The following is a 24,180-nucleotide window of genomic DNA, read 5'->3' as shown; positions in this document are numbered from 1 at the left end:
GAAGGCTGCATTTAGAGCCTTCTATGTGAGGGTGATTATGATTGACATGAGCGGACATGGTGAAAGGGAAGACGTGTATTTCTGAACTTCATACTTCTTAACACATCCAGCTCTGTGCCTTCTGTCTAGTAGGTGCTCAAAATAGGTTTAACTAAATTGAAAACTAATCCATGCCACTGAAGGGTCACAGGAATAGAGGGAGGATTGGTGAGCAACTTTAGTGGATAAACAATATGCTCATAACCAAAAAAATACAACTTTGGGTTTGTTTGACTTATTAACTGGAAACAAAACTTGCTTGATGTTTTTTTTTTTTCCTCTTTTTTCTTCTTACTTTCCTATTTTTCTTTCCCCAATGTTCTCATTAACATATTTTAAAGAGCATAAATGAGGACTTCATGTCCCAGGAAACAGAAAAACCAAGTAACAGAGAGAGACAGAGAGAGAGAGAGAGGTGGAAAATAAGCAAATATCACTGTAGGTTTTTATATTTCAGTACTACCCCTAAATCTCCTGGTGCTTACCAAGTCTGCAGAATATGAATCCTAATAGGATTGATAATAAAAGCACAGATATGTACACACACACATACACATTATCTATACATATATTATATTTATGTGTGTGTGTGTATATATATATATACACACACACACACACACACAAATAGAGAGAAGGAGAGAGAGAGAGAAATGGTTGTAGATGTAGATAACAATATAGATACAAATATAAATTCTCTGGTGTATCTTCAAGTCTGTGCCCTTCATTTGACTTCCCTTCATTCTTCTCTAGTCCATTATTTTGATATATATCGTCTTTTTAAAACTCAGGAACCATGAGAGAGTCCTGAAAACCATCCTCCCGTCACCTACTGTGAGATCCTGGGCTTAGGAAATAGTTGACTTTGTGTATTATAATGTCTCCCAGCCATTCTAGAACTCTAACCTGGAGGCAGGTCTGGCCTGTCGAGTCCTTAATCAGGGGAATGGCAAGAGATTTGGCACAGCCCCCATCTTTTTCTGTCACACAAGCTACTCCTGTTGCGGAGCCCACACTCTCAGGTCCCTTGACCTTGTTCCTCATCAAGGGCACAGAAGAGTGTGACCTGTCTGGCCCTTTGGTCACCCAGTCCTGTTTTCTTTTAATCCTACAACAGCCCTATGCAGTAGGCATGCGTGCCCATAGGGGAGGCCAGAGTTTGTAATGTTTTTGAATCTGTGGCTCCCCTTTTAGTGTGGACATTGCCACACTAACCATACCTTTATTATCCAGTTAATGGAAAAGTCACAATAAGCAAAATGCATCCTGAGTTCACTAACTTTTGTATTGAAGATACACAATAATAGCAAACATTATAATGCCTCACATTTATTTGGCACCTACAATGTGCAAAATGTGGAGCCAAACATGCTGTAGTGATTCTCTCTTATCTGATAATCATGACAACCCCATAGGGTGTGTCCTTTGATGGGCTCCATTTTACAGATACTGAAAACTGAGCCTGGGAGACAGGTGTAGCAGTTTGTTCAAAGTCACACATTTAGTGTGCAGCCAAGAAAGAATTTAAACCCTACCAGTGTGGCCCTAGAAGCAACATTCTTAACCATAAAATAATTTAGATGCTCCCTGGAAAAAAATAAGGGACACTTAGTTCAGCTGGCAGATCCACAGGGCTGTCGTGGGGATTAATGCGATAAAGAGTGTAGAGAAATCACACAGTGCTTGGTGCACTCAGCAAATGTTACTTATGGGGATAATGAATGTCTTTGACCCTGACCCTCACTGGCAAAATTTAAAAAGTAAAAAAAAAAAGTATTCTCTCTATGGTCGGTGTGGAAGATGAGAAGAAAGATGCTAATAGCTTTGGGATGGTGGCCTTGGTCACAGGTGTGAGGCAGCCGAGGGTGAGTGGGATTTGCCTTGGCATTGGCATTCTTGGTCCAGAAGTTAGTGTCCTGGGCAGAAAGATGGTCATTAGGTAGACAAGGATGATAATGTGGCCATTTGGGTATCTTTGGTGACCAGAAACAACAGCACGGTGATCTAGAGAGGATAAGAGAAAAAGGTAAAAGCTAAGTTTCAGAGCACCTGTAAGATATCCTCCTGGGGCCCGACAGGACTCTTTTGGGGGCATTTGACAGGGCTGGGAGCCAGAAGGATGAAAATGGTGTCTGGTCCTTTTTCCTCCAGGCTGGCGTGGCCTAGAGAGCAGTCATTTCAACTAGAGTCATCCCTGATGTTTGTGCAAATTTCCATCCATGTGGTGGACAGGTCGACCAGGAAAGCTTCTGTACTGTGGAATATCTAAGGGCTGAACAAATTACAAAAAGCCTATACTTGCACATGTATTGCTGGGTCCACAAGAAAATAAGGAATTTCCTAAAGACCACAACTCCAAACAAACCAACCACAAGCTGCAATCAGAGAGGTGAGTGATCGTGAAAGCAGAGTCATCCTGAGTAAAATGACACAACCAGGTACCTGCAGCTTTGAGGATTATGGATCACACAGGGTAAGAAAAAATGGATCTAGGGCTCATCCAAGAGAGAGGATGCTGGGCTTGAGATTCCTTCATAAAGGATGACTCTGAATGGAGCTACACATACAATTGGTGAAAAGCTAAATTAAAAAAAACCCAAAAACAAAAAAAGCATGCGTGTTTCTGCTGTGATTCTGGATAGAATTTAATTATTGATAATACCAGTGTCTAATAGAATTTGTTAGCTCTGGTCCAGGTCTGCTGTCATGTGGATCTAGTATTATTTTTGTAGCATCCGTGAGGTCCGGGAAAATAAAGTCAAGACATTAAAGCAGCCCCATTTGAGAGCAGTCCCTGTTGTCCAGAAATAGCACATGTAGATTCCCCTGAGGAATCAGCATCTTCAATTCAGAGCCTCTAGGATGCCCACAGGTTAACTTTAGCCAAATATAAGCTCCTAAAGAAAAAATGACGAAACATGCGTGGAAGCAGGCCACCATGAGAGACAAGCAGCGTAAACGACTGTGAACATGTTATGAACCCTGAGGTCTTCAGATATTGAGATCATTAGGTACAGAGGTATACTACCTAAGAATACCATGTTTAAAGCAATAAAATATAGAATAAAAATAGCAAGGAGTAAGAGGCTATAAATTATGACCAAACAGATTTGAAAAAAGAATGAAAGGGAATTTCTGGAGATAAAAATATAACTATTAAAATTAAAATCGAATGAACAAGTTAAAGAAGGGATTCATCATAATGATGTTATGACAGTTAACAGGTAGCAGCTCCCATGTATATATTACTTACTATATAGTAGGTATTGTTCTAGACTCTTTGCAAATACATCTGAAGAAGAAGGGGCTGAACTAGAACTTAGATCTGGAAAAATTACCTTTAGAGAGATAAAGAGTGAGAAAACATGAATGCGAGTGCTGTGTCTCAAATTACTAATGCAATGTCTTACACACAAGTTGTGTAACCCATCGGAGCCTCAGTTTCCCCATTTATAAAATAGAAACACAGGATTTGATATATTTCATTGTAGGACTATTTCTGAAGTTTAGGTTTGTGCACACTGAAATAATAAAATAGTAATTAAGGGAGAGAAAAAGGGAAAGAGAGATACTGACTTGATTCAGCCGCAGTATTTTCTGCATACATGTTTGTGACATTTTCTTGGCTTTTAAAAAATTCCATTATTATGTTGATTTAGAAATTGGATGAATATTTGTACAATTATAATTCAATGTTTCAAAATAGTCTTTTATCTGTCCCAAATCATATAAATGACTTAGAACCATCATGGCTTGAGAAGAGAATGCCACTGAGACATCACCCAGCGGGCACTTTCTGTCACATCATTTCTATGCGTGGTTAGTCATGGCAAATTCATGCATTATTAGAAGCTGTTTTAAGAAATGGATGATCATCTAAAAGTCCTTTCAGTTAGAAAAACTCTATTGTTTAGATCCTCCTAGGGTTTAGAATCCCAGAAAAAACAACAACTCCATACTAGTATATTGCCCATTTAATGGGATTGTTCTGACAATTGAAGAGGTAATGGGAATGTAGTTTGTTGCACATAGTAGGTGGTTTTCCCTCTCAATATTTGTGGTTTGCAAACCACAAAAACAGATTCTGGCTTATTTAGGCAGGAAATGAATAAATAGAGGCAAAGTGGGAAGGCTCATAGAATTGCTGGGAAGACTGGAGAAACAGTAGTGGAAAATGGGCAGAGAACACAGGAAGTAAGTCTCCACCCTACCACAGAGCAGGCCAACTAGGATGTCCACTCTGGCATCTCTGAACCGGACACTTACCACCATGCCAGTGAGCTCCTGAATCAGACTCTTGGGCAAATAATCTCCATTGCTCTTGTGACTCTAAGTCGTCTACCTGATCGGGTGTAGGTCTTGTACCATACCCTTGAGACTAAGTGGTGGAGAGGGTATCTGATCTCCTTTGGCTTCTGTCATAACAGAGTAGTGATATTGATGTAGTCAAGACAGAACAATTCCATCACCAACACAATGGCTTTGGTTAGTAACAATATATTGTATTCCTGAAAAATGCTGAGAGTAGACTTTAAGTGTTCTCACCTCAAAATAACAACTATGTGAGGTAATACATATGCTAATTAACTTGGTCTAGCCATTCCACATGTATGTATATTTCAAAACATCATGTTGTATATGATACACATACATAGTTTTATCTGTCAATTTAAAGACAATAAAATTACAAAAAGGGAAGTCTTACTAAAAATAAGCAAGACAGTACAGAATTTCTCCTGTTCATCAGACATCCCCAAACCCTGAGCCACTTCTGTTAACATTTTGATACACATGCACACACATACATATACAAGTATATTCTTATAATATGATTTCCTATAAAATGCACATAAACAAACAGTATGGTATTTCAACAACCTTTTTTGCTACATACCTTGTTCACCCAATAATATATATAATAACTTTCCATGCACAGTGACTTCTATCCTTTTTTGTGAGTCTGTGGCTTCCAGACCTTTCCAGACCTCCCTCCCCACCCCCACTTTAGGCTGAGAGCTCCCTGGCAGACAGGACTATCGGTCACTGCTGCATCTTCTGCACTTAGTGACGTGCCATTATGTGGCAAGTTCCAATATGTGTAGGACGTCAGGAGGACTATATTGTCCACAAAAAAAAAAAATATATAGTCTAGTGGAGAGTATTATGGTGTATATTACTCTCTCCCTGCAGAATAGCCCCAAGATGCCTGGAAACCAGAGTCTCCTAATTTGACCTTGGCGTGGGGAGGGGATGGGAAGCTGAAAACCTCACTCTCCTCTCTGGCCCGTGCGATCTGCCCATTTCCACAGCAGGTCTCCCCTACTCATTCAGGAACAGACTTCTTGCCTTTCCCTCTGGCTCAATAAATGGCAAATACCTCATCCCTCTTGCACTACATTACGTTTCTGCTGGTCCCTGAAGTTTATTTTTAGAAAGTAAGAAGCCAATACTAAAGATAAATTTTGATTTTGGCACAATTTCACGAACATTTGCTCAAAACCTTACCCAGTTACAGTAGGTACTGATGACGCAGAAATGAATTCGACCACCAGTAACAAATTAAGCATTTTCTGATCACCTGCTGTACGCAGAGAAGAGGATAAAGCATCCAGGCCATTCTGAGGTAAGTAGGATATGGTCCCTGCCCTCTCATAAATAAAAATTTTCTGGAGAAGGTACAAGTAGGTTACTAAAAACATTGAAGTAAAATAACGTGAGCATGATACCCAAAGGTGAGTGTTATATCACTATATTTGGGGAATGTTGAGGTGTTAACAGTTTTGGTCACTTTGTACATATACAACAAACTTCAAGTATTTTGGAATAATGATACATGTGAGCTATGAAGAAGAGCGAGCTATCTATCTATCTATCTATCTATCTATCTATCTATCTATCATCTATCTATTGTCAGAAGAAAGGGCAGTTGATTTCTCTTGGTTGTTCTGGGAGAGGAGGAGAGAGCAGGAGCAGTAGTTGGGCCCAGGGTGAAGATGGCATTTGTAGAGTTGGACTCTCTAGAATTTCTCTAGAGAAAGAACAGCATGTGCAAAAGCAAAGAGGGAGCACAATGCAGGTGGTTTTGAAGGAAAGTTAGAAGCCTAGTTGGAGCACAGATATGAACTTCAGATTAAATAGCATCCTCTAAAAACATGCTCTCTTGGAGAAGGAGGGGGAACAGATTCCATCTTTACTGACAACCTCTTCTAAGCAGAATGGCAAACACTCATGCAGCATTTAACACGTGCTTGCACTGTTCTAAGTGTTTTCCATATAATCTCATTCTCATGACACCCAACATATACTATTATACTATACATGTTCATTACCATTTTACCTATGCAAAGACCGAAGCACAAGCAGGTTAAATGATTTGACCACACAGCTGGTAAGTAGCGGAGGGATTTCAGTTCAGGCACGCTAGTGATGCCCACCCTCAACCACTGTGCTATATGGCTATACGCAAATGGGTGTGGCATGTGCTGTAGAGACAGAGGTGGCCATGGGTGTGGCTTTACCCTGACCTCAAGAGCTTACATTCTGCAGGGAGGTGCTAAACAAGCAAAAATAAGCATGAAGTTCTAATTCTGAGTACCCCAGGAGAGTAAATCAGGGGTTCTGACATGGCCTGGGGTAGGGGAGGGCTGAAGAGTCAGCACAGGACACTTGTACCTGAGCAGGTGACAGTTATTTTGTGACCTAGAGGATGAGTAGGAGTTATCCAGGGGAAGAGGGTGGAGGCCAGGAGGAGAAGTCTATTCCTGGAGGACGCGTGGGTCTTGGAGCACGCCTTCTTCAACAAATAAACAAGAAGGCTGGTGAGACCCAAAGACAGCGTTAGGGGAGTGTCTCGTATGTCAAAGATGGTGAGGAAGCCGGTACCCGATTCTGTAGGGTCTCTGTCAGAATTTTGATATTTATCTTAAGAGCCATAGAAATCCTCTGAGTGATTCTAAGCAGGAAATTGGCATGATTTGCATTTTAAAACGCTCATGCAGGCTGCCATTTAAAGAACAGATTGTGTGTGTGTGGGGGGGGGTGGGATGGGGAGGAAGCCAGAGTGGCTGCTGGGAGTCCCCTTAGGAGGCTGGTGTAGTAAGGATGGTGGCTTCGACCAGGAGGCGGCTATGGAGAAGGAGGGAGGTACGAAGTCTCAAGAGAGATTTGGGAGATAGAATCCACGGGATGTGGTGAGTGACTGCACGTGGGGAGTGAGGAAGCCGGTTTGCTTGAGATGACTCCCAAATTTCACAGGTATCTGGAGCAAGGGTTGGTAAAATTTTCAGAAAAAGGCCAGGGAATAAATATTCTCGGCTTTGTAGACCATATTGTCCATTGTCCCTTCCACACTCTGCTGCTGTAGTGAGAAAAGCAGCCACAGACGACAGTAAACACAGGGGGTGGCTGTGTTCCTGTGAAACCTTCTTTAAGCACGGGGAGCAGCCTGTATGTGGCTGGTGGACCCTAGTGGAGCCACTCTGGGTCTGGAGTGTGTGGAGGCCCCTGAGAAATGGTATGTGGAGGAATAAAAATGAGGCAAGTGACAGCTTACAGAGTTTCTTCCTCAAGACACCACCATGCAAGAGCTGTGATTATTCTTTTCATGAGAGATAATAACCTCGCCCATCTATGACCTGACTCATACAAGGTTACATAGCTAGTGAGCGACAGAGTCAGTATCTGAGCCCAGACCTGTGATTGGTTTCCAGGCCCACTAAAGACCTTCCCACTACACCGTGCTGTCTCCTCTTCTTTTTCCTTCTGCTATTGTCCCCCAAGGGTGGCAAACCTTTGTTTTGCAAGCTTTTCTCACTTTTCCCAAAGGGAACTTTTCCTTTTTGAGTGATTTTTTAAAGAGCCACACAAAACAGGACAGTGAGTCTTCAAATGTTCCATCGTTGCTTTTGTTCAGTACAATAGACTTTATATTGCTTTGTCCAGTTTCTACGAAGTGGGACATAGGAGGTTTGTTTACAAGAAATTAGCATCCTATTTTTCTTTCTTTCTTTTTTTTTTTTTGCTCCTGACACAATTTCGTCTTGGGGATAAACAGTGTTATTTTCATTCCCTCCATTTGAGCCCCACATCGAACGTTTTCTATTAAAATTTAAATAAGCCACTTCAGAGACAGATGAAAATGTGAGGCTTAAATGAGCTGATTCACTAGAATTTGTTCCTGAGAATATAACTTATTTGCTCTTGCAGCTTACGCAACTGGGTTTCATAATGGAAGTTTTAAGCAGGCCAGCAGAGTGCTGCTGTAGTCATTCCATCAACTTCTCCACCTAGAATAGCCAATTGCAATAGAAATGAGGGGCACAAACTCTCAATTCTTCTGCCCCATGGAGACCCAATTATTATTCCAGGAAATTGCAGGAAGGTGACATTTTATTGAAGATGCATTGGATTCTGTTTGTGTGATCATTAATTGATATACATAGCAATCAAATACTTTGTTATTAGCTGACTGTCAAAATTTCACTCTTTTTTCTTTGATTGAAGTAGGAGATGGGGCTTGCCAAGGTGGGGATGAATAGTGGGGTAAGGTGGAGGGTGCCAAGAGGCGGTGAGAGGGGGACCAGAGGGCAGGGTGAGTGTTGAAGTAGGACAAAGACGAAGTTGAAAACCGAGTTGATGGGCAAAGATCCAAGAGGAAAGGCTCGGTGGCTTCTAAATCAGAGGTTCCTAAAGTCAGGGCACTAAGCAAAAAATTCAGGACCAAGTAGGTGAGACAACTGTAAGCAAAGCATGGAAGGGGTAGAGTGGTGTGAGATTACAAGGAAGGGCGTTATCAAAGCTGTGTTGCTTATCTGTCAGTCTTCTAAGACAGAATGAATGGTTTGTTGGTTGAGTAATTTTGAAAATACATAATTTTTGGTTATTGGAGAGACATATTGACAGGAATAATAATAAAAATAATGATAATGATAAAAATTGATATATAGGTGATTGCTGACATAAACCTTACTACCACCTACCATTACCCAGCATCCTCTCCTCCTGGAATAAGGAAGGAATGCATTTCTGCTGATATTGGAGTTAGACACACACTTGTGACTGCTTGGGTCAATGAAATGTGTGTAGAAGTGATGTGTGTAATTGCTAGCGCTCACATTTCCTGTCTGTTTTTCTCTCTGTGTCTATGACTGGTGACATTCCCCGAATGAAAATGACCCCCACCCCCACCACCAACATGTAGGACAAAGAAGTGATGCTATTGTGCTGAACCACTGAGATTTTGAGGTTGTTTGTTACAGAACCATAACTAGGCCTATTCTGGCCGATAAAATAGCTAGCATTTAATGAGCACTCACTATGTTTCAGATAACATTCATAGTATTTTCCATGTGCTAACACATTAAGTATATTATTATTATTATCTGGAATGTCTAGAGGAAAATAAGTATGTAAGTAACACATAGAACATGTCATTCCTACTTTCCTTATTTAAGGCACAGAACACCTATCGATGTCTTGTGAAACACAACCAGATAACACATGTTGGAAACATGCTTCACCATCCATGGCTTGAGACAGGGCATCGTGGACCACAGGGTGAAGAGGAAGACGCCTTACACAGTGGGAAAAAAGGAGGTAAGTGTTTAAAAATGCTGCCAGCTTCTCCTATGCTTGTTTCTACAGCAGTAAATGACCAGTGGTTCTTCACTAAAGCAGGACTCTGACCCGTGGCTAACATTCAGTGTCCAAGAGGAGATTGGCAATGAAACAACGAGGAAGATGAGGGCTTATTATTTTGGTGGAATGGTCTTCCTAGAGGAAAACTGCCAGGATGCTAGCTTATTCTCCCCAACCCCAAATCCCAAGGAAAGATGAAAGTCCTGTTGTGTAGTTAAGGAAACAACTAAGACTAAGATAAAGAGCTAAGTAAGGATGATCTTAGAAAGGCAAAGGTCACATGGCTAATGCACCTGTGGCCAGTATTACTCTATTAGTCACAGCCATATGACTAAGGTGGTCATGTGATGGAGAATTTATTACAAAGAAACTGGGTGACCATGGTCCTGTTCTCAGAGTAGCTGGGTATCCTGAAGTCTGTCATTGGGAGCAGATGATCAAAGAGACAATGTGACCTTAAGACTGGAAGTAGAAGCTACATGGGAAGGACTCAGGGCCCTTGTGTTTGTCATTTCCATTGCTTGGAACAATCTTCCCAGGACCTTTGCATGTCTGGCTTCTCATCATGATAACTAGCCCACATGTTCCTAGAAGGACCATGTATTATTTATGATAGGATTCATCTTTCAGAGATGGTATTTAATAAAAACTTGTAGAATGGATAATTATGTTACACAGACAATTCCTTTACCACCCTAACCTAATTGCTGAATTCTGCAGCTCCAGCCCATTGCAGAAGTTGGGTCCAGAAGGGCAAATAAATTTCCTCACGTATGCCATATTTGCTACTATTAGTGGCTACTTAAAGGGTCATGAAGAGAAAGATCTTAAGGCTGATTCTAGTGTCAAATGGAAATGAATACCAGGATGGATTAGTAACATCTGCACTGGGCAAGGGAGAAAGGGATGGCATGAGATAAATGAATGTTCTAACCCAGTCCCGTGGCATGGAAGCCTCCTCATTAGCAAAATGTGACTACAACTTGACTCTTTGTAGTTAGTCAGTCTATTTATCCAATGCATAAATCACACTTTGTGTGTTTTGAACTCTCCTCCCTGTGTTCTCCTCCTGTTAAGGCATATTCAGTACTGTATACCATGGAAAGAGAAGCATTCCAGGAGAATAAAGTGATATAGGAAACAATGAAAACAGGAAAAGAAAAAAAGGAAAAGGAGGAGAAAGAATGAATGCAAAGGGGAAAAAAGTGAAGAAAAGTGAAAAAAAAGAGAGAGAGAGAGAGAACACTTAGGTGTTTAAAAATTGGAAATAATAGAATAGGAAAGTGAAAGAATAGGAAGAATTGGTTAAGAGAAGAGCTAAAGAAAAAGATAGAATGCAAATCTCTTTTTGGTTGGTAATTCAGATGTGAGGCTTTAAAATAGGGTTAATAATATCTGATCCCTCTGAAATCCTAGGGCTAAATCAGATGTTCACTTGGGATTTCTTAGGGTTCAGAAATTAATAAGTTTCCAGGTTAATTTGTCTCTTTCTTGCTTCTTTTCTTCTCTTTCGTCTCCTATCATCTTTCCATTTTTTCTCCCTCCCTTCCCTCCCTCCCGTGTTTGTTCCTTCCTTCCTTTCTCTCTCCCTCCCTTCTTTCCTTTCTTTCTCCTTTCCCTCTTTTTTCTTTCCTTTCTTCTTCATCCACCCTTAATTTGTGAATAATACTGCGCCACTGCTAACAATAGTTTTACAAAATCTCTTAACCTCCACCAGTTCTCAGTTCATTTGGGAGGATGAGATTGGATGCATCTATATCATAGAGGATTGATGAGACATGGATCAGGGTCCTGGTTCAACCACCCTGGCTGCTCTGTGAATTTGCATCCATGAGCCTCACTTTTTTCACATATAGACTAGAAATAATAACAACACCTACTCTTACTCAAGCTAAAAACTTCAGAGATCCCATGGATTTCATATGCTCCTTCATCTCCTATATTAAATTGGTCCCCAAATTCTGTGTAGCTACACCTTGGCTTGGTTCCCCCCTCTATATTTTACTACTGATGCTGAGAATTTAACTCTTATGATGTCTTTCCTGGGCACTGCAGGGCACTGATCTTCCTGCCTCCAGACATTGCTTTCCAGTTCATCTCCCTTACTATGTCCAATATGGTTAATCTTGCGTGCGTATCTAACAGATTTTCTCTCCTGCTTATATCTCTTCAGAGACTTTTTGTTATGGGTTCAATTGTGTCCCTCCAAATAGATATGTTGGAGTATTACCCCTCAGTACCTTGGTACTAACCCTTAGTAACTCAGTACTACCCCTCAGTACCTCAGTACTATCCCTCAGTACCTCAGTACTATTTTTCAGTGCCTCAGAATGTGCCTTTATTTCGAGATAGGGTCTATATAGAAGTAGTCAATTTAGAATGAGGTGATTTGTATGGCACTAATCCAATATGACTGGTGTCTTTATACAAAAGGGGAAGGAACATGAGCACAGACAAGCACACAGGGAGAATGCATGAGAAGATGAATGCAGAGATTGGGGTAATTGCCAGGAAACCATCAGAAGCTAGGAGAGAGGCATGGCAAAGATTCTTCTGCACAGTCCTTAGAAGAAATCAACACTGCAGACACTGTGTTCTCAGACTTTCAGCCTCCAGAACTGTGAGACAATGGATTTCTGTCCTTGAAGCCTCCCAATCCATGGTACTTTTTTACAGATGTCCTAGCAAACTAGTGCACTTCCCCTGGCCTAGTGGGTGAAATCCACACCCTTTATGACTGTGTACAAGGCCATCCAGGATCTAATTCTGGCCCGTTTTCTAGCATCTACCACCATTCTGTCCTCTAGAGATGGCCTATTAGACTCTAAAACCTTCTCAAGGTTCTCTGAACATGACTTTGCGTGTTGCACTTGTCCATTTTCTTATCATATCACATTCGTCCTTTGAGAATCAGCTCAATTATCACCATTTTAGAGATGCCTCTTCAACCCTGTCTCCCTGAAGGGAGTTTCCCTCCTCTGTTCTCCCTTACACCTTGCGCCAGCCTCACTGAAGCACTTATTCCATTGAATCACGTTTGTCTTTGTCTTATGACTGTGTTTCTCTGTGTCGACTGAGAGAACATTGTGGGTGGAGCTCACTTCTTACTTACTTCTTTCTTTCCCTCCAGTGTGAAGCCCAGGGAGGTGGCTTATGAGATCCAACAATCCTTGTGGGTAGGAGCTGAGTTAGGATCAGTGGAAACTGGGCTAGACTAGAGGTGGTGAGAACTTACTTCTGTGTTTACTCTGCTGCTCAGTTGCTGGATGTTATTGGGCAAGTTCCCTTACCTTCCCAGTTTCTGCCTTCCTGTCTGCAAATTTGGGTGATTGGTCAAATGATCTCTAAGAATGCCTTAACACTGCCCCCTGGGAATCTTCTCCTAAGAATACTCTTTGTGGCATTCTCAAAGGAATCCAAACTGGAGTTATAAATACTGAATGAAAGAATTTCAGGAGACTTAGGTGAAATAGCAATGTTTCCTCACTGAAGGGCCTGCTCAAGTCCCCCACGTATTGCTATGAGGGTAGTCACTTCTTTTGCTTCCTGGCAAGGTTAATTGTAACCAAAAGCTACAAGGATGCTAAGGCTGGGGTTATAGTTATAGTTGTAGTTTTAAATTGAATGTCCATTAAGAACATTGACCGGGATATTTAAGGCCACCCTCCTTTTTGCTATCAGAGATCTTAAAGACAGAAGGAGGCTGCAAGAGGAAAGGCAAGTGCTTGCAACAAGATATCTGCAAAATCTGAATGGGAAAAAGTTCTAGGGTAGAAGGTGAAAGTCCCCACTATACCCATGGCCCTCTTCCTGCTCTTCTCTCAGCACTTGCAACCTCTCCCTTAAGCAAAAAGAGGCTCACTTGCTGAGACAGAGCCACCTGAGGTTTGGGTTTCCAGTGGACTGTTCGGTCTGTTGGTGAGCTAGATTTTGTGATACGAAAAGGCAAAAATCTTTATTTCTGCAATGGCGCAAGATTATGTTAGTTACTGATAAATTTTCACATGGGAAATTCTTGACTGATCTTGCCCTTGGTGAAAGCTTCCTTCACTTCAACACTGTTCCTTGGGAGATCCATATCTTGACAGCCTGGAGCAAAGAAATTGTTCTCATGCTCTATGAGTAACTAGGCATGGTTCTATGTGTGTATAATACAGACACATTTTTAAATTTCCTCCTGAGATGTTTCATATAATACTTGGTTTGTAGCTTGCTAACTTCTGTAAATCACTTGGCCTCCATGGTTCACGTGGTCTTGCTGTAAAATGGGTATAATGATGTCGTATTAACTCTTTTTATTTCTAACAAATCCTATTCATTTATCTCATATAAGGCCTTCTACTCAATTATGCTACTTTTGCTTTTAAGACTTACGATTTGTTGAAATAAAATCGTGACCTTAAATTAGTTTTGCAAAAGATTATTAGCTTAACTGACTTTAGTGGGGAGAAAACTCATAAAACTCTGCACTGTCGTAGGTCCGCTAGTGACAGCCTTGGGTCCTTGAAAGGCTCTGATTGGAATTCCAGTGACGTTTCTTTCCAGGTTATACTACAACTCTTTCCTTTCTATTTGTAATTACATTTTAAAAAAAATAACCAAGGAGGTTGACATTATCACTTCCATTTATCAGTTAAGCATATTGGTACTTGGGGAGAGTAAATGATGGTCCCAATGTCACCAAGTGGCAAGAAGCAGTCAGTACTTAGAACTGGCTCTTCTGACTCCATGTCCGGTGCTTTTTCCACACAAAGGTGATTATATTTGCCATGTTTTAGAGTTGTTTAATGCTTTATCTTAACACAGAGTCAAAAATATATATTAAGTGCTGACTATAAATCAGGCTCTCTGATAAATGCTAAATATCTCTCAATCACTTCCCTAGCGAGGCTCACAATTGAATAGTCAAGATAAGATTTTTGCAGCAATAGCCCCAGCACAAAGCAAAATATAGATAGGTTAGGGGCTAGAAATTGCTCAGATTATCCAGCTAAAGAGTTTAGAATTTATTCGTAGGCCACGAGGAGCCACTGAAAGTCTTTGTTGAGTGTCCTCCATTCACTGAGCTCTTAAAACAATGGAATGAGTTTAGAGCAAAGATTTGCATACCCACCCCGCCCCAAGGAAAAATGGAGGAGAACAAGCAGGATGTAGTGACCTGCTCAAGTCACAATGAGTAGGTGGGAAGAACCAGGACTCCCAACCAGGTCACAGGCAGCCTCCCCACTGCCATTTCCTCAGCTTCCACTGTGCAGATGGGTGGAAACTGGCCAGGAAGAAAGACAGTAGCTGCCCTGGCTTTGGTCTCCTTCTTCTCTGGGCCATTGCACACATGTCTGCTGGCTCTTAGGATCTATTTCACTCATGCACTTTTCTGCCTGGCTCTTTGAGAGTAGAATTAACCATGTCACTTGCTTTGGCTAATGGGTTGTTATCGGATCTGACACAAGTGGTATCTTAAAATGGCCTTGAACTCCAGGTTTGCTCTTTGGTTCTTCTGTCATCACGACATGAGCATGGCCAGCCTAGCTCAGAGTGAGGGGGCACTGCAAAGTTGCACAGTGAAGAAAGTGTATATGGAATGGGGGGGAAGAACTGGGGCCATCGTTGCAATTTGCCAGCGTCTACCTGTTTTCAGGCCCACCATTCACACCATACCATGCTGTCTTTCTGCAGTGGCCACATTGCATCTTGTTCATTGCATGGAAGGTTACCACATGGAGGCTGATCAACCCCTCCATCCTACTTGTACCTCTTCTTTAAGCACGACATAAATATCCTTTCTTCCAGGAGATAGTAAACCTTCTAAAGCTTGCCAATGATGCCCCTCTCTGGACATCTAGAAGAAATAAATATTGGCACCCTGATTAATACACTGTCTCTTGATATACTGTCTTATTTGAACATCTCCTTCAAGCAAATACGTAGCAGACATGGATTCTAGGGGAGAGGCAGGGAGAGCCCAAATAGCCAGGAATTACTAGGTTGGAGAGGTCTTCACCCCAGACATGTAGAGCCTCTACAAAGTTGGTTTCTGAAGAACTCCAGGAAAAGACCTTATTCAAATAGGAACCATGGAGCTTAGGCTCCTGCCTTATCTACAGGGGCAGAGGGTAGGAGATGAAATTGTGGGTAGATATTTGGCGAGACAGCAAACTTGAATTTGTGGACAACCAGGGAACTGTGCCTTAGTCAAAAATATTAATAATACATACCAGTCTCCTTTTACTGGTCACCTACTCCAAGTAGGTGTTATAACTCCCATTTAACAGAGGGGAAAACTGAGACTCAGAAAAGAGAAGTGATTTACCCAAGATCAACCAGCTACTAAGCAGAAGAAATAGAATTCAAACCCAAGACTGCTTAACCCGCAGCCCGGTGCTTTTCTGCTCTGCCATTCCCAAGGTGTGTTAGTACTATTGTCATTTCTAGCCATAAAATTCCTTCCTCTAGGCCGGGCGCGGTGGCTCACGCCTGTAATCCTAGCTCTTGGGAGGCCGAGGCGGGCGGATTGCTCAAGGTCAGGAGTTCAAAACCAGCCTGAGCAAGAGCGAGACCCCGTCTCTACTATAAATAGAAAGAAATTAATTGGCCAACTGATATATATATATAAAAAATTAGCCGGGCATGGTGGCGCATGCCTGTAGTCCCAGCTACTTGGGAGGCTGAGGCAGGAGGATCGCTTGAGCCCAGGAGTTTGAGGTTGCTGTGAGCTAGGCTGACGCCACGGCACTCACTCTAGCCTGGACAACAAAGTGAGACTCTGTCTCAAAAAAAAAAAAAAAAAATTCCTTCCTCTGTGAAGACCATAGTGACACCCTTCCTGATGGGACTGCACCACTAGCTGGGGATTCTGGTGGGAAGGCAATTTTGGGGAAGATAATCCCACAGGCAGACAGGTGTACCTGGTTCCTCAGCCCTGCTGTTGACCTGCCCCACACATGCTGGCAGGTCGCAGCATTGGGCTCCCCTAAATGAGCACCCAGGCTCATTTAGGGGAGAAAGGAGCAGAGATTCTAGCTCTGGCTCAGCTGTGTGACCCTAGGAAAGTCACAGACCTCTCTGGGTTTGGGTTCCTTCAATTATAAAATAAGGGAGTGGGACTACGTTTAATTCAACAAAACACTTCTTGGGACCTACTAGCGCCAGTGAGAGAGAGAACAGAGAGAAGAGAGATGTGGAGGGACATCGATCTCTGCTTCCAAGGAGCATATGGCCCACTGGGGGTGGGAACACATGCCCAGGGAACCCCACATGGCTTAAACTGTGGGGAGAGCTTTGGCAAGGGTGTTGGCGTACTGTGGGTGTCTAGGTGGGGGAGGCCTGTGGGGCTGGGAGGGGACGGTAGCATCAGGAAGTTAACAGGAAGGGGAGGCTCAAGGGTGAGTGATGTTTTAAAGAGGGGTAAGGGTCTCATTTCATCTAAGTATCTCCAGACTACATACACATAGACACACACGTATATATGTACACTCTTACCCTTCTTTTAAATTTTAATTTTTTACTATATATAGAATGAAAATATGTTCAGACAGGAAACAAAATGAGATAATGTAAGCTGAATAGTGTCATTTGCCCTTTTATATGGAAATACTGCTCATGGCAAAATAAAAGAGGGGCATAATATGGTATGTTACGCTATCCGTATTCAAAATGTAAAAAATAATTTCTTTTTTTCCAAATGTAGCCTTTCTTTTTCCTGTAAAACTATGATGATGATGGTATTAATGGTAATCATAAGAATTGCCATTCACCAACCTCTCATCATGTGCCAGGCACAGTACAAAGTACATCACATGTTGTTTTTTTCAACCTCACCAGGACTTTGAGAGGTGGTCTCCATTTTACAGGAGAGGTTTTGAAACTTCCAGATCTACTCAGCTAAGAACCCAGTGTTGCCTAACTGAAAGCCAGGCACTCGAATAGCCTCCAAGGATGTCAGAAGGTGGTTCCAGAAGTCTCTGCACAGGACTGAGAATCAGACTTCTAAATGTCATAGCATTCTTCTGTAAGTTTAAAGGGCTTCCAGTTATGCATCTTTATGTTACAGATGATAATGGAGGCAACAGCAGTGCCATCTCAGCCAGCTGTTGGCTACTGTGCTTGTTAAAGTCCCTGAGCTTACTTCTTTGACAGCATTGACTAGCCCATGCAGCAACGAGCACTCTGGTCAATGACCCCTATTGAGCTGCCAGCCAACAGCCCACGTCAACCGCCAGTCATATGAGTGAGCCATCTTGGGCCTGCAGCCCAGGCGGGCCTTTAAGTCAGTGTAGCTCAACTGCCAACCAACCACAGCCACATAAGGGTCACGACGGAAGAACCCACCAGTGGAGCCCAGTTAACTCCAAAGACTACGGCAGACAATGACAACTTATTATTTTTGTTTGTCTGTTTTGAGGATGTTTTGTTACACGGCAATATATAATCATAGCAGTATACTAAGTTAGGTTGAATTTCAGGCCTACACTATTTTTTTCTAGAAAATAAAATTTTGGCTTTAAAATTTAAGTTCTTATGTGCGAAAAGTCGCTTTTGACTATTATGTAACTGGTCACCTCCATTAGATGTTGGCAGTGAGTGTGTTTTCTGCATCTGTATTGGCAAGAGGTGCTGTGTAGACAGACATTTCAATAGATTTAAGTTTGGCAAAACCATTAGTATATTTAAAAAGGGGGGAAACATGATGTTCAATGCCAAAGACCTTGTAGAGAATCCTGGAAAACTATGGAAAAAAACATTTATAAATATCAAAAGTACATTAGGTTATATAGAATAATGTACAATGCAGTGTTTTAACAGGCAAATCATGTTGACCATTTCTAATTTTCTCATATAATAACATTCTGACCTAGTAGAGCAAAAGGAAGTAGACTTGCATTACTAAACTAATTTGCACTTGGGCATGATATTGATATATTATTCTTTTAAACTATCATAATTATGCAGCCTAATATCTTAATGAAGATTTGTGTAGAGATTCTTTATTGAGATTCTTTGATTTTCTTTTTTTTTGTTGTTTTTTTCAAGTTGTAATATCTTGCTGGCTTCATGAAGGAATTTAAAGGATTAATTTTAGTGATCTGAAACATTTTAAACAGTATTGGAACTATTTGTCTTCATAGGCTTTGTAGAATCCTCTTGTGAAATACTCTTGGCCTAAATACTCCTGGCCGTGTGTGTGTGTGTGTGTGTGTGTGTGTGTGTGTTGTAGGGAGCGTGGGCATGAAAGAAGAGAAGTCAATGATGATTCCAGAATTCTGGCTTGCACATGGTTTAGATAGTGGTGCCATTGCTTGAAATAGGGAGCTCTGGAAGAAGGCCAGGATTAGGTAAAAAATCTCATGGATTTGATTTTAAAGAAATATCGATTTTCAGATTTTGGCTGAGGAGGAGCCTAATGGTGGCAATGTACTTGTCATGAATAAGATCACTAGGGAATATGTGTAGAAACTGTGTTAAGAATTGTATTAGTTTCCCATAGTGCTGCCATGGCAAAGTACCACAAACTGTGTGGCTGAAATAACAAATTGTATATTCTCTCCAGGTTCTAGAGGCTAGAAGTCCAAAATCAACCCTGTTGGCAGGGTTGGTTTTGTCTGAGGGCTGAGAGAGAAGGATGTATTGTAGGCCTCGCCCCTAACTTCTGCTAGTTCCTTGGCTTGTGGTGGCATAACTCGAATCTTCACATGGCATTTGCCCTATTTGTCTGGGGATACCAGTCATATGAGATTAGAGCTCACTTTACTGACCTCATTCCAACTTCATTACCTCTGTAAAGCCTGTATCTCCAAATGAGCTCATAATTCTGAGAACCAGGGGTTAGGACTTCAACATATGAATTCAACCCCTAACAAATATCAAACATGCTATTCTCACTTAGATTTTATATTTATTTTGGGGTAGCTCTTGGGGCAGAGCCAATGAAGATTATTTGTGGTAATGTGCCCCCCACCAGCCACTCATTGTTGTTGCCACTAATCTGTTGCCATGTATTGAGGTGACTTCAAGAAATTCAAAAGTAGGCCAGGTGTGGTGACTCATACCTGTAATCCTAGTACTCTGGGAGGCCGAGGCAGGAGGATTGCTTGAGGTCAGGAGTTAAAGACCATTCTCAGAGAGAGCAAGACCCCATCTCTACAAAAAATAGAAAAAATCAGCCAGGTGTGGTAGTGCATGCCTGTAGTCCAAGCTAGTTGGGAGGCTGAGACAGGAGAATCATTTGAGCCCAGGAATTTGAGATTGCAGTGAGCTGTGATGATGGCACAGTACTGTTGACAGGACAACAGAGTGAGATTCTGTCTCAAAAAAAAAAAAAAATTCAAAAGTACATATTATGCTAAGTGAAAGAAGCTAGTCACAGACTAAGATTGTATGATTCCATTCATATGAAATGTCTGGAATAGGCAAACCCATAGGGACAGATTAGTGGTTGCTTAGGATTGAGGTGGGGCTGGGCTTTGGACCACTGCTGATGGATGTGAGGTTTCTTTTTGGGGTGATGAAAATGTTCTAAAATTAGATCGTAGTGATCACCTTAAGTGCACATATAGTAATGACATTCATTGTGTGTAGGGCAGTTGGGGGGTATATACAAATCTAATAGGTGCAGTGCATACCGTCTGGGGGATGGATATGCTTGAAGCTCTGACTTGGGTTGGGTAAAGGCAATATACGTAACCTAAACATTTGTACTGCTGTAATGTGCTGATTTTTTTAAAAAAATTGTAGTGTTCAACATACAACTCTGTGACTATATTAAAAACTATTGAATTATAACTTTAATTGGGTGAATCATATGGTATATGAATTATATGTTGACAAAATTGTTTAAAAAGAGCAGACAGTAGCCGGATGTAGGGATGTTCGGCTAGATGAATTTTAAAATCCATTTCAGGCAAGAGATTCTTCATCTTTCTGGGTCTCAGTTTTATCATTTGTAAAATGAAAAGACTGGCCTCTATTGCATAGATGATCCCCTTTACAATTCAGCTTTAAAAGCATCACCTGTCCTCCTTAACTTTACCTTACGGAGCAGACTAGAGAGCATGGGCTTTGGGAACAAAGGACTTGGATTCGAATCTAGTTCTTCCCTCTCCTACTGCAACTTCAGGCAAATTATTGTAGCTCTCTGAAGCTCCAAATGGGGATGGGATACGGAATAGTAAGAATACCATGAAGCTTTTGGGAGGATTTAATGTGGTAATATTTGAAAGGTCTTAGCAAGTACCTGGCACATGGTCAAGCACTAAAAGAAGGTAGCTATTATTATTTTTAGCATTAATTTCCTGAAGCCAAGACTAATGACTTGACTTTACCAAAATGGGCCAGATGACTTTTGTTCAACAGGAAATAGACCATTGAATTGTCTTTTCATGCTCGCTGCTCTATCAGTTACACATCCCACACAATTTTTAATTATTAAGTCATTCGGCACAGCAGCATCTGTGTCAGTCAAGAACATATTTTCCTCACACCCCTCCTGCAGTCTGGTAAGATTTTTGTGTTATCAAATAATCAGCTTGCTTCTGTTTTCAAGAGGCACCAAATGCCATGTAGAATGTGACAAATTTGTGATCATTAAAAGTAATCTTGATAGACGCAAATACATCTAGTTAATATTTATTGAGCACATAATTTGTCCAAAACAATATGCCAAGCACAGAGGGAGGTGCAAAGATGAGCAATAGAAAGATGTTACTCTCATGAATCTCACGGTTTAATGGGGAAGATACTCCCATGTTTTCATTTCGTGATACATCAGATATTATTACAGGGCTGGAAAGATAACATCGTGCAATGCCTTGTGTCAAGCCCAATAATAGATGTAGGAACTAAGTACGGAAGACACCCAGAGAAGAGAGCGATTAACTCCATGTGTGGAGGGCATGGGTGCCAGATGGAGAGGTGGGAGAAGGCATGCCTGGCTGAAATTAGGGAACACAATGAATTTCTCTCCATTGGACTAACAGGTCAAGCCTTTTCATAACCTGAATTTCTGATTCAGAGACCAGGGCAAGCTTCGCATCTTGGTAGAGCTGCCTCTGGAAAGACAAGAGTAGGACTTGGATATTTAAAGAAGGGACTAGGGAGGGGGATCATAGAAAGGGAAGCTGGGGTCAGAATATAAAAGGTCTTCATGCTAAGACATTAAGGCAATAAAAAAATAGAGAGGACAAACCTAGAATTATGCATAAGAAAAAGCATGTGTGTGTGTGTGTGTGTACGTGCATGTGCACCATGCTAGAAATATAATATGCAGGCTGCTTTTTTCCTGCTTTTTACATGGTGTTCGCAATCCAACATTTTGTTTGCATTGATCAGGAAATTGCTTTTTTCCCCCAAATAGGTAAATATTCGAGCAACAAGACAGCATGTAGTTTCAACAGCAAGCCCACTGCTGACTCATTTATCTCTCAGCAACAGAGCTTTTCATTGTCAGTAACGTTAATTATACCTATCACTCACTCCAAAATGACCTTTATTTTCCCCCCCTTATAACATTCTCTCCATATGGGCTCATGTTTGGGAGACTGGAGACTAGTGACGTCAGCCTGAGTTTTCACCGTGTGGCAATCAGAGCTCTGGAAGCACAGGTCAGTGCCTCTGGCCTTACATGCCCAAACTGAATGGGTGAACCATTCTCTGCTACCAGGATGTAGAAAAGCAGGTTTCCCGTTTGACAAACAATTCTTCATTTCAAAGGGTTAGGGCAGGAGTTGCAGAAGGGCATTGGAAGGAGCCAACATTTATTAAGGCATTGCTGAATGAATGTGGGACTTGGAGTCTAAAGACCCATGTTTGAATCCCAGATCTGCCACTTATTTGCTAGGTCACTTTGAGGACATTGCTTCTCTGCTTTGTCTCCATTTCTTCTTCTAGAAAATGAGGATGGCAATATTTACTCTGCAGAGGTGTTGTGTAGATTGAAGGAAGTTTTGGACGTAAAGCGTGCAGTGCAGACTCAAGCACAAGGTTGGCCCCTACTCTTGAAGGCCCAGGAAGATGCACACCTGGGGTGGGACTGTCATCTCCTGCAGGCTTTAAGAAGCCACCCTGTACGGGGAAAATACAGTTCAAATCACCCTTGAAAATCCCTTAAGTCAAAGTATAGCATATATAGTTTTATGCACACATAAAGGAAGATTGCTTCTGGTTAGTGGCCAAGGTCAACAAAAAACGAGTAAGTGAAACATAATATTTTCATACTAAAATAATATTCAGCATACAGCTTGTTCACCATATTAGAGGTACATGGGACCCAACAACACTGAGAGGCGGGAATGAAACAGTCTGGAGTCGACTTCATGAATGTGCAGTCTGTGCAGTTACAAAGGGCCTCACATTCAGAAGGACCCTGTGCTTGCTGTCATCATCTTGAAATTCTTACTTTTGAATGAGAAGTCGCTCAATTTCGTTTTCCCATTGTCCCCACAAATCATGTAATCCGTCCTCATCAGAATCTTTAAGTTATCATTCCTCTCTACTCCTTTTTACACCCATTTGGTGTAGCTGAGTCCACATAAAATAAAGCTGTATATGACACGTTGCTGTAGCAAACTAGCTATTGTACACAGTTCCTTAGTACATTTTCAAGGGCGCCCTGAGAGAGGGGAATCATAGTCCCCACTGGACGGATGTGTGATTTACACGAGGTCATGTGATTAGTAAGGGGTCAGATCAGGATGGGTGTGCCTGTCTACTCTTTCTATTATGCCAGAATAAATGAGAGAGAGAGAGAGAGAGAGAGAGAGAGAGAGAGAGAGAGAGAGAGAGAGAGAGAGAAACACTTAAGGAGTCATTTCAGTTCAAAAATAACTGTAAGAGGAAGACATTTGAACTAAACTGATGTTCAGGACCATTATGGACCCAGCAACACATCATCCATTTAATTTAAAATTTCCCAGGTTTTTGCTTGCTTCTTGACATGGAATTTGCAGGGTTACAGTCATTGTCGTGTTCTCAGCCCCTAGCACAGTGGTTGGCACATGAAAGAAGCTCAATACATACTTGGCGAATGAATGATATTCCTGCCAGGTTATTCTTCACTCTTCGTTAAGTTGGCCTTCCTTCTTGCAGATTCATACCTCTGTTCCTTTTCTTTAAAGCTATGTCTGTTTGACAGAAGAATGTCCTTCAGCAAGCTTGATGACTGATTATATCCGGCAGAAAGCCCCAAGATCTTAACTAATGAACAAACAAAAACTTTGCTGATGATTTGTTTTGTATAAGACTTTGCTGGTTTATAATTTTAATGGTGTAGCAATATTCCAGCTACCAGTTGCATTCTCCACTGTCTGGGAGTGCCTAGAAAAAGGCCTTAGGAGAAAGAATGCCTCTTCCAGGCTACTATTTTTATCACAAGTTGGCAGCACTCTTCCTATCAAGCCTGGGAATTCACATACTCTCAGTATATTTATCTACTTATCCCTTACTCTACCTCTACACTCAGTGTGTCATGAAGGCTATAGGTTTCTCCCCTTAAATTGTTCAACACCACCCCTC

At 41.5% G+C, this 24,180-nt stretch overlaps 1 long non-coding RNA gene across 1 annotated transcript in view; it reads left to right on the top strand.

Annotated features, from left to right (window-relative positions):
* Nucleotides 1-24,180, top strand: part of LOC142870078 (uncharacterized) — a 118,577-nt gene that overhangs the window by 63,952 nt on the left and 30,445 nt on the right. The window contains exons 3-4 of the long non-coding RNA XR_012918633.1: nt 2,191-2,428; nt 9,492-9,633. This is a non-coding gene — a long non-coding RNA (uncharacterized LOC142870078). The remainder of the gene's footprint in view (nt 1-2,190; nt 2,429-9,491; nt 9,634-24,180) is intronic.

This window comes from Microcebus murinus, chromosome 3 (assembly GCF_040939455.1).
Source record: "Microcebus murinus isolate Inina chromosome 3, M.murinus_Inina_mat1.0, whole genome shotgun sequence".
Lineage (NCBI taxonomy): Eukaryota > Metazoa > Chordata > Mammalia > Primates > Cheirogaleidae > Microcebus > Microcebus murinus.
This window is presented reverse-complemented; position numbering and strand designations above follow the sequence as displayed.